Source organism: Lissotriton vulgaris, chromosome 9 (assembly GCF_964263255.1).
Source record: "Lissotriton vulgaris chromosome 9, aLisVul1.2, whole genome shotgun sequence".
NCBI classification, from domain to species: domain Eukaryota; kingdom Metazoa; phylum Chordata; class Amphibia; order Caudata; family Salamandridae; genus Lissotriton; species Lissotriton vulgaris.
In genome coordinates this window covers 252497577-252509142 of record NC_141697.1, presented here as the reverse complement: position 1 = coordinate 252509142, position 11566 = coordinate 252497577, and positions in this window count along the sequence as shown.

Here is an 11566-nt window from a genome sequence, read left to right as displayed (position 1 = left end):
ATCTTCGGGGGTCAGTCAGCAGAACCGGGCTCACCTAGGACGAGGGGGTGACAAACCTTGCCAGTTTCCTGCCAGTTTCCCCTTCGCCGCCGCAAGCACAACAGCGGCCGGAGAGCGAGGGGGGAAACTACAATCCCCAGACGCCCCAGCGGCGCTACTCGCCACACACGGGACCAGCGCGCCAGGAGGCGCTACAAAAGGACAGCAGCCCCCGCGTCACGGGACCGCGCGCGGGAGGGCGCCCGGGGCTAAGCCCGGGCAAAGGGCGGGCCCTCTGTGGCCCTCAGAGGCCAGAGGAGGACGGGACGGGCCACTACACCTGGATCAATCACAGGAGGAGGTACAGTCAGATGCTAACCATTTCCTCTTTATCGTTTTACTCTGCACACTGTTGCCTTCGGTATCCAGTCCCTTACCCACGATGTCCATTTGGGAAGAATTGAATGCCATGTGTGGTACTAACTATGTCCAGGATATATTAACGCCCCCAATAATGGATAGAGACATTGAACAACCAAATGGCTCACCCCCGCATCCCCCGAACCAACTTTCTGCAGCCCCCATTTACCCGCCCTAAACCCAGTCTCACTAACATTGGATACAACGGAGAATCGATCAGATGACCCCGTATCCCCCCTTCACTTGACCCTACTGGCCCAAATTGATCAAATGTTAAACAGAGCTCTATCACCATTGGTCGCAAAAATTAATGATCTGGGGGAGAGGCTGACCAGGATTGAAATTACTGTAACAAGGTCCCTTCCACTAAATGCTAACACCGTGACACCCACATGCTCTACCCTTACCAACACCCATGAAAGGCCTATGAACAATGCTTCCAGTATTCTTCCAACTTGTGACCCCCCTCCTACACCACCCACTTTAAGTGGTCGAAACGCTCCTCTTACTCGAAAACATACCCCTCACAGACTTCCAGAAAGAAGGCATCGAATCGACCTACCCCCCGAAGCTGCGCCATACGTTTCCGTTCTTTCCGGGGTCCCTGAACTCACCCCGGGCAAACGTGAACTACAGCAGGACCTAATGAATAAAGCCATTTTTTGGCTTAAAAATCATAGACATTTACCATCTGTTTTAGACGGCGGGATATTGAGCGTCAGGAGGGTGGAGTGGCTTGGTCCTCTGCCCAAAAATGTTCCGGGAGATCTGATTTTAATTAAGTTTAAACACAGGAACATTGCCCCCTTTTTACGTTCTACCCACCACAAAGTTGGAGATGGCTCCATCCGTATCTGGGATTTGCATGACTTTTATCCTGGCCCCGGTGTACCAAATCACTACAACACCTGATGATAATGGCTGTGTATTTTGGATTATGATCTTGAGTAGTTGATTCACCAAACTGTTTTAGCTTGCCCTAAACAGTCTGTTTTTCTTTTAACTATGCATTGACATGCTGAATTAATTTTTTGTATGTTTGTATCTTTTTTCTGTTGCTTTTATGGTTTTAATTTCAAAAGCCGAATAAAGCTTAATTGAATTGAATTGAATTGAATTGATCATCAAAATGATGCAGTTCTGTCTTGAGCACAATTACTTTGTGTTCAATGACACGTACTACCGCCAATGTCAAGGGACAGCGATGGGAACTTGTTTTGCTCCCAGTTTCGCTAATTTATTCATGGCGAGCTGGGAGCAACAAGTAGCAAGGACCAATACTCTGTATCGCAGCCATGTGAGAGTATGGCTGCGATACATAGATGACCTATTTATCATCTGGGTGGGTCCTAGCAACAAGGCAGAACTATTTATCAAAGAACTCAACAGAAATGAGCTCAACCTAAACCTAGAAGGCAAGATCAGTGAATCCAAGGTAGTCTTCCTAGATCTATCTGTGGAGGCCTCAGCAGGCAAACTTGCGATGAAATTGTTTCGCAAGAAAACCGCAGGGAACACCCTGCTCCATGCGGAAAGCAGTCACCCTAGAGCTCTGATTGAGAGTATTCCTTTTGGTGAATTCCTCCGGGCCCGGAGGAATTGTAGCAGGGATTCAGATTTTGCCAAAGAAGGGGAATGTATGAAAGAACGTTTCAGGGAGAGAGGCTATAAACAAAATGTCATAGATTGTGCATTCGACAAAGCAAGCAAGATTAGTCACTGTCCCTACTGACCTCAGAAAAAGTGGAAGCGAGGAAAATGAAACGATCAGATTAATTTCCACATTTCACTCTAAATCATGGAAAGTACAAAAAAGCTTGAACAAACATTGGAAAGTCCTTAGGACAGAACCAACCCTTAATGACATCCTTAAGGAGAGGCCATGCATCACCTATCGCAGAGCAGACACACTCAGAAGCAAGGTAAGCCAAAATGAGGTTAGCACGACCAAACCCACCACCTCCAAAATTCAGGGCTTTTATACTTGCATGAAGTGCAAAGCCTGCAAGTATAGCACTAATGTTAAAAAAGTTTACTTTCCGGTAGAAGACAAAGAGAAGGCCATTGAAAAACATCTCACGTGCCTGTCGGAATACTGTGTTTACGTACTCACATGTCCCTGTCCCAAAAAGTACGTAGGTAGCACCATGTTCCCTGCCAAGACCCGGATTTTACAACATATGAGGGCAATCCAAAACAAAGAACAAAACTCACCTGTTGCTCGACACTTCGAGGAACTACATGGAGGGAATCGCAACCTTCTTAAATACTTTGTAGTGGATAAATTACCACAAATGAAAAGAGGGGGGGACAAGATTCGCAAGCTACGACAGCTAGAGAATAGGTACATTATACATCTAGATACCCCGATTCCGGGAGGCCTTAACTCCGAGGAAGAAATGGTTTGGCACCTGGGAGAGTAAAGGCTATACAATCATGTTCCGTCCTTTTTGCAGATTTCCATCTTATTGAGTTTTCAATATTGTCTTGAGTATACTGGTACTGACCAACAGTGATGACTCACATTGCATGTCCTTAACCCCTGCAAAAATACTGCATTTTAACGTTTTTAAACACATTGGTATCACAGTGACAGAGGATGTATAATTGAAACTGCTTTGGACATAGTTTGGCATTTACTTTTGATATTTGGCATGAATTTGCTAATCTGACAGGCTGTATCCCTCTCATCTTTTTTGTTTTCTCCTGCTGATGTACAGGATCGAGAAGACATGTCATCTGAAGATAATAATTGTTGAAATCCTGTGTTGTGAGAATCACGTGACTACCTGGAAACTAGCCTTACATATCCCACTGGGGAAGAAAAGAAATGATTACCTCTGATGAGCGTAGAAACAGGTCCAGACATTGGGAGAACTTTAATATGCATGGGCCTTATATAATCCACTGGGAATTTAAGTGACCTGCACCTTGGTGCATGGACACTTTATTCATTCAAAAATGGTCTATAGTCACTTGGCTTTGTAATTAGTTACGGTTCATTACGTATTTTGTTTGGACCAACCTATCAATCATACATTTTAAGGTGATATGAACATGACTTTGAACATTTATCACGACACAACTACTTATAATTTGGAAATAGCTGACAAATCCACTGGGAATGTATTATTTTGAATTGACCAGCCTGTTAATAATACTATGATAAGATGGCCGCCAAAGTTACAAGGTCCACGTCCTTTGTCTATTCTTACTGTTCACTGATCACATGTGCACCTTTGTAACAACTTTATTTAAAAGCTTCATTTTCGTTACACGAGTTACCCGTGAGCAAGGCGAGAGTTAAATCGCTGAAACGCGTTGGGTTTTTTGTTCCATGTTTTCCGTGTATTACATGCTGGAACCGAAATGAAGAATAAAATTTAATTTGAGCACACACGCCATCTCGTTGAAAATTTTGTGAAAAACTGGATTGGAAGTGCATTCGCACAGCGGCCGCTGTGCTTGGTGAAAGACATTGTTTACAGGGCGACCTATGCCCCTGGTTTGCACCGCAGTCACAGGTCCCGGTGAAACGGAGGAAGTGGACTTGTTTTTTGTATAATTATATATATATATATTTTTCTATATGTGTATATGTGTATATATAAATATATATTTTACTACTATTTTATGTACCGTGGGACTCCCACTTCAACGACGGGGAATATTCAAGCATGGGAATCTATGAAAGACACCCCTTATACTGGAGAACCATTCCTCGCCGACGACATAGTAAGCGCCGTCGACGTCCCCGTCCCCGACCCTGTCGTCATCACCGTCGACGACGATCCCGTCGTCGTCATCAGTGGCATCGTCGTCAATGTTACCGGCGTGGACGCTCCCGTCGACGCCGACGTCGTCGACACCATACCAGGTAATGGCAATTTCTGTACCTCTGTCTTCGTCGCCGTAGACAATGATTTCTTCGTCAATGATTCCGTCGATGATGTAGATTTTTTGCTTTTCTCCTCAGGAGTAATAGAAGATGGTTTCCTGAAGGATTCCTTGACCAGAGGTGTGGACTTTGAAGCCTCAGAAGAGGCTCTCTTTGAAACTTTCACTCCAGAAGTGTGTCCTTTGCTCTCCTTTTCTTTTGGCTGAGGAGATTTTGAAGGACTACGCCCTGAAGACCCATGAGTGGTCTTTTTTAAGGCCTTCTCAGGACGTTCCCCTGAGGAGTGAGCCTGAGGAGATCTTGATCTTTTCTGAGATCTCCTAGATGTAGACGAGGACTCCTGATCACTATCACTAGGGATCACCTCCTTTCTGGCCTTAATTTTCCGAAGCCATATCAAAAGGCGTCTCTCACGATCTCTAAGGGTCTTTTATAGAGAAAGTGCATCATACCTTGCAGTCCTTGGCTTGGTGGTCCGGGTAAAGACAATAAATGCAGTCTTCATGTGGGTCATCAGTGTAGAGTCTCTTCTTAGAGCAGGTAGCACAGGCTCTAATTAGACCCTTCTTCTCTTTCCCAGACATTCTACAGAATGTAGTTGAGAACAGGTCACAATATTCTCAAATCCAAGAGAAAATAGAAAGAAATCAAATTCCTGAAAAGCTGAATAGCTAGAGTTTGAGCAGAGCTCAAAGGAGACTCCCAAGCACAACGTGCCCGTAGAAAATCTGCGGGGCAAAAGGTTCTCTCAGGAGTGATCTAGAGGGTGAGGAGCTCTGATTGGCTAAGGGAAAAGTTTTGTCCTTTTTTACATAACAAAGGTCATGGGTTGCAAAAGGGAAATGGGCCTAGGCCTCTTTTCAGTTGGCTATACTGCTAAGCATTGCTTTTTATGTACCGGAGACTACCGTCTTGATGACAGGGAAATGACTCAGGTATGTGAATCTATGAAAGCTCCAATACTGGAGTAACTACCATATCTCAAATGGCTTTTTTTGTATTCTTGGAGATATAAAGATTCTTACGTCTCTTATCTGATTGACTGACCGACCATTCATCAAAATGCGTAGGCTGGCTTGACAATATTTAAGCCGATGTGGACATGCTACGCCTCCTTCCTCTCTAGGTCAGTTGAGTATTCTATTGACTCTTTAATACTTTATCATTTATCTGTGTATTTAAGGCCAATCCATTCACCTTATTCCAACCACTTATATCACTTGCGAGTATGCAAGGAGGATTTCATCCATTTAAAAGGGATGGTCTACTTCATGTTTGTTACAATTGCTTAGGGGACAGAAACTCTGAGGATTTCGAACTTCCTTTTATTCCCTTTAAAACCCAATAGAGCTTTAAACTGTTCCTGAAACGCACTCAGAGACGGAACTGAGAACTCCAGGTCAGAGACATCATCAGTGACTACAATGATATTATATTCCATTTTATGTTCCATCTCACGTAATCAAAAAGTCCATAATCTCCTCATCCTCCCCTATCTGAGCTGCAACGGGTTCTATCAAGAAGTACAAAAGAATACGATACAAAGGACACCCTTGCCTAGTTCTCCTCTCTGGAGGACCACTTCCAAAAAATCCCTAGCTTATCTGGTCGAATGCTTCATGTATGTGCGGCTCCATAGGGAGAGACAGGGACCCCTTACTTTGAGCCTTTTCTACAAGGTGGGATATTTTCTGAAAAGTTATCCTGCATTTGTCTGCCCTTAATGAGCTCCGCCTGGTCTTGCATACCCAGATATGGCATCACTCGATTTAGCCCGTTTGTAAATATTAAGATAAAATTGCTATGATCCAGGTTTAACAGGGCTGCGTGCTTAAAGAAATACAATTTTCCGCTTCCTTCTCAGGTTTAGGAAAACAGAGCGATTTCTGCCTCACACACTGAAGGTGTCAAGCTCACTTGTTGCGCAAACAAATTAAAGAGGATGGACAGTAGTCCCTCTAGTTTGGAACTGAATGATTTTCAGAATTATATAAGCCGTCTGGGCTTTATCCAGTTTAAGCCCCTTTCTTGCTTGTAGAATGTATGCAAGTTTGAGTGGCATGTCGAGTTCCTTGGCTCATTCTCATCAATCTTAAATCAATCAACCTTTCTTTTCTTACTAAAACACCTGAAACAAATCCGCAAATAGGCATCTTTTTCAATGCTCCTCCATCACCACCCACCAAACGTATCATTTGTGAAATATATACTCTCTCTCTTTGTGCCCACTATATGTCAGACTGAATTGCATATGGCTGGGTCCAGACTGAGGTGGCATTGTGGGCAAAAGAAGGATGGGTTGGAATGCTACCCCAAGCGATTGTCAGTGGTTAGACAAAATGTGAGCATTCCTCCAATCACCTTTTGTGTATTTGATGTGCTGCTGTGTTAAGGCCAAAGGTCTCCCAGTGTAGTTGCCTTGTTCATAAAAATGTGTTTCAATCGGAGGAGAACCTGCTTAGCCCTGTTGGTCCTCAGTACCACATTTGGGTGATAATCCTATAGTCTTAGAGAGTATTTTTAAGTGTATTTGCCTATTAAGCCACCCTGTGCTCAGTTGCCATAGGGTATCCTGAACGTCTCCTCTCTCTAATAGCCCATGCTGCTTTCACTATTATTGTCCTTCTTAAAACTGCCTTTAAGGAAACTCAGTGGTTGTCTAGCGAGGTTTACGTGGAATCGTTCAACCCAAAGTAATTTGTAATCTTTTGCGCAAGTAAGTTCTGCCAGGTTTACTGAGTCTCAAGATATTCTGCCTCATTCGCCAAGCCCTATGGTGTTAGTGTGGCCCTACCCCATCTCTTTCCATGAGTACATGTGTGTGATCTGCTATACATATCACTGCCACAGTTACTCAAGATATTCTGTGCAAAACTGCCTGAGACTCAACCAGAGCTTACTTCGAGTCTTTGGTTGCAGGCGGGCCGAGGGGCACTTCTTTTTGGGAACAGACTCTTATTTTTTCACACTTAGAATCAGAACAAAAGAGAGAAAAACTGAAAAGGGGGAACGAAGGAGGAAAAGAAAACCTTAGGAAAAGTGACACAGGAAGAAAGCAGAGATGACAGAGCATGCAGGAGTGAGTTATAGGGTATGGGAGTGTTTGGTGATGGGCTAAAGTTGCATGAAGGGTACTCAAGAGTATGCAGTCTTGGTATTCGTCATCAGAAACTTCTACAGCATTGGTGGCAGCTTCTGAGCAAAAGTTCTGGCCCCAGCACTTCTTATGTTACAAATTAAGCACTGGGTACATTACATAATCGATTGTTGTGGAATATCTCTGTGTCTGTGAGTACTAGTAGCTAATATAATCCTGATCAGCTGGGTGGAAGTGTCTCCACCTGTCTAAGAGCACACCTGTGTCCTCAGCAGTCTCTTCAACCGCCTAGACATTGCACCCGAGCCATGGGCGTTGCAGTTGTGTTTTATTGCTGTTGTGCTTTTAACATTACACACAAGGGTTCAAAAATCCCAGCTTGCAAAGTCCTGTTGCTAAGAGGCCACGGATGGCTGATGTTGTTACGCAAGACACGGGCTAATGCCCAGTTTGCTGTGATCATATTAAAATATAAAAGGCAAGAATAAACACGGATTTTTAGCAACCCTTTGGATGCCATCCAGTCCCTCACAAAATGTGGTTCACATGTAATGTTACTTTAGGCATTAACTGTAAGAAAAAATTAAAAAAAGAGTATTACTCTTGGACTCTTATTTTAAAACGACCCTTACCACCCCGAAAGCGCTCCCAAATGAAAAGCTTAGCTTAAGTGGTACTCCATATATTTATTCTGATACATTTTTAAAAATTACGGTATATACATTTTATTGTAAATTAAATGGTGTTCCCTTAAGCCCTACCACAAATTGTTACCCTGCTTAAAATTGTTAACACTTTATGTCATAATTGAGAAAAATTACGTTTGTCATTTTGTGGGGAGCGATTATAATTATATGTTGTGCCCAGAGCACAAAATGCACTGAGCCTTGACCCAAAACACTCGAGACCCCCAGAGTATTTTAAGCAATTAAAATGCAGAGCCATAGACTATAAAAGACCTGACCCTAGGCTCTGAACCACTAGAGCGCAGCCCCTCCTCTAAAGCACTAACTGTATGTAGTCCAACCCCGGTAGCCCCGTGCCCCAGCGCAAGGACCTCCTCGCTGCCCCCGAGAGCCATAAACCATGTTCAGCATTAATGCTTCCAGAGCTCTCGCGTCTCCCGCTCCATGCGTGCTTAGGTCATCCAGTCCAGGTATTTTTCTTTACATTCTGGGATTTGTAGCCCTTTGGGCTATAATAAACTCAGGGCAACAAATCCGAGAACGCAAAGTAAAAAAAACTGGCTAGATGATTTACAAGCAAGAAGTTGGGAAACTTCAAATTTCAGCTCTGAATCCCAACCACCCTTATGTCCCCCACTCAGCTTTCTGCGCACACTCAGAACGAGGCTCAGATCCGTGTGATATTGGGCCACAGTCAGTGACCAGAGCCTGAGGCCATCAGAACCTTGCCCTCGAATGAGCCTCGAGGACCTTCAGGAGCCCCTCCTTTCTGCGTTCAGGCCCGGATCCCGGCAGTGAAACGCAGACTTATCAAGAACTTGGCAATGAGCAAAGTGTCAGCAAAGTAAAAATCAATAGGCCTTAAAGCTGCGGACTTTCACTGCTGTGCGCACGTGCCGGCCGCCCCTCCACAGTCGCCTCGCGCCCCGCCATCTGTCCCATCACTAATCTCAGACACAAGAGCTCATCGGGGCTAGATACCGTTTCTAATTCCCGCCCTAATCAGCTTAATTGTAGCAATTTGCTGGTGAGTCGTCACCGGAGTTTTGAACTCCCAATCAGATCATATTGGCGTCTGGGGTGCACGCTGCTTTCCCCTCTTCTTCTCTCCCCACTCCTGGGGCGAGGGGCTCTCCGGAAAGTGGCTGCTCCCAGACCCAGTTTAGGACAGTTAATACATCCCAGACCTCATTATTAGGATTTGTGGACCGCAGTGGCACACATTACTAATGGCAACAGCAGTTGTAGTGTCCTATGGGCCCAGCGGCTGCACAGGCAGACAGAGGCATGGGGCCATGACTGCTGGGTGAACAGTCAGTGAGTGAATGCACCTTTACAGAACACATATTGAGGAGATCGGCTCGCTATGTGGGGGCTAGATTGGCCACCCCTTTTAGTTGGTCTTTGGAGATCCTGGTATTTACTCATGCTAAATTAGGGTCCAGCACAATACACAATGTCACGATTGGGCCTTCACTGGTTCCACACTTCTGCATGGTATTCAAAAAAATATGGTAACCGGCGGAAGACTGCTATCACAAAAGCATGTCAGGACTACTGAGAGTGACATACTAAGCAAGCGAGAAAAAAACCCTTTCACATATCCAAGAGCTTCACATGTCCCACAGCTCTGACTACTCTAAGGACCGCTGCAAAAGACAGAACAGCATAGAGAGGTATCTTGGAGACCACATCAATTATTTATCAGCAGGACTGCATTACCCCGAAGGAAAGACTGGGAGAAAGAGTGCAGCTGAAATCCTACCCCAGCTGTAAGGGAGAGGCTCCAGTCCAGGGGTCTCCAACCTTCTGTAATAAGAGCTACTTATGTTAAATAAAAATCCTCTTGAGCTACCAATATTATTAGAGATATAATAGTCACCACATCAGACGAGATTACATTAGTGGCCACCATATGCAAGATCAGCAGTGATCATCACCTCAGCGCATCAGGCATGGTTGTCAGCATTTTTTTTTTATTTCAAATCGTTTTTATTAGGAAAACAAAAAGAAAGTAATCAATAAGGAATACTGAAAATACAAAAGATACAGAATGCACTGAATGAAAATAAAATCAGAAAAATGGCAATGGAAAGAGCAAAGAATCACATGGATGAATACATACATCGAATCATAGAAGAAGCATAGCCATGAGCATGATACAAAATGCAGGATACAAAATGCTGAATACAAAAATACAGAATGCAGAATACAAAATGCAGAATACAAAAGTATTTCATATCATATACCAAAGGTGACTATCATACCTCAGATGTTACATTAGTAAGAAGTGGCATACATATAGCGAGGTCTTCCTAGGCCAGGATTACACTCCACCCAAATCAAGCCATTAGTCAGTGGTTCGAACAAGTGCCAGTAGGCGTAGGCATTGCCATAGCTCCTCATCGAGATTCGTAAAAAGTGATATAGCGTATACAGTGGCAGGTAGTGTGTACCTCCTATGAATGTATGACGTTACAACGCATGCTTTTACCATGCATGCCTTTACAACGCGGTTTTTACAACGCATGCCTTTACAACGCATAGTGCTTTGGGGCGCTGAATAGTGAATAGTTTAATTTACTATTCCAACTCCAGTCCCCGTGGATAGTAGGGAAGGTGTTGGATAGTAAATTAACCAGATCAATGCTAAGGGAATTTTCCCCCGGTGCTCATCATTTTGAAATCCCATTGTTCATGACAAGCTCAGCTCGTCATGAGCACACGACCAGTGTATCGCATGACGAGCTGAGCTCATCATGAGCAGCGAAGGGGTTAAACCTATTCCCTACCCTAGAGCGCCCCCCAGCGCAATGCGTTGTAAGGGTTTGCGCTGTAAAAGTTGCGTCGTAAAGGCACTGCGTGGTAAAAGTTGCGTTGTAAAGGTTGTTTACCACCTCCTATACCAGTGGGCATGTTACTAAGGATGACCTTATGGAGGGTCAAATGAAAAGGAAGAAGCATCAAGGGATTTCCAAAGCTTCTTATTGGAAGCTCGCCAAGGGGAGGAATGTAAAGCATGATTATCTGCTCCTCTGATGCAAGATACCCATTCTTGCCACATATTAAAGGATACTTCAGAGGCGTTCTTCCACTTACATAATACAGTCAAATATTCTTCTCCAGTAGTTTCCTAGCGAAGAGCAATGCAAAAGCATGTGTGCTAGATCTCCTACATCTAAGTTACAGTTCCAACAATTGGGGCTGTCTTTTAGTTGAAGCTTAAATAGCCTGTGTGGCGTCCAATATGCCCTGTTAAGTAGCATGTATTTGGGATGTGACAATATTGGGGAGACTTTATTCATAAGGGCTGTAGCGTGAATTTTGTCCCAGTCGAAAGTAATCCCTGTTGAATTGGGCTCCACCTCCCACCATGACTCATTAGGTTTTTGTGCTTTCCCTGGTAAAGGGAGGAGAAGTTTGTATACCTTGGACATAAAGTGACCTGCCGCTCTAATACGTGCTAGTTGGAACTTGAGCCATGGT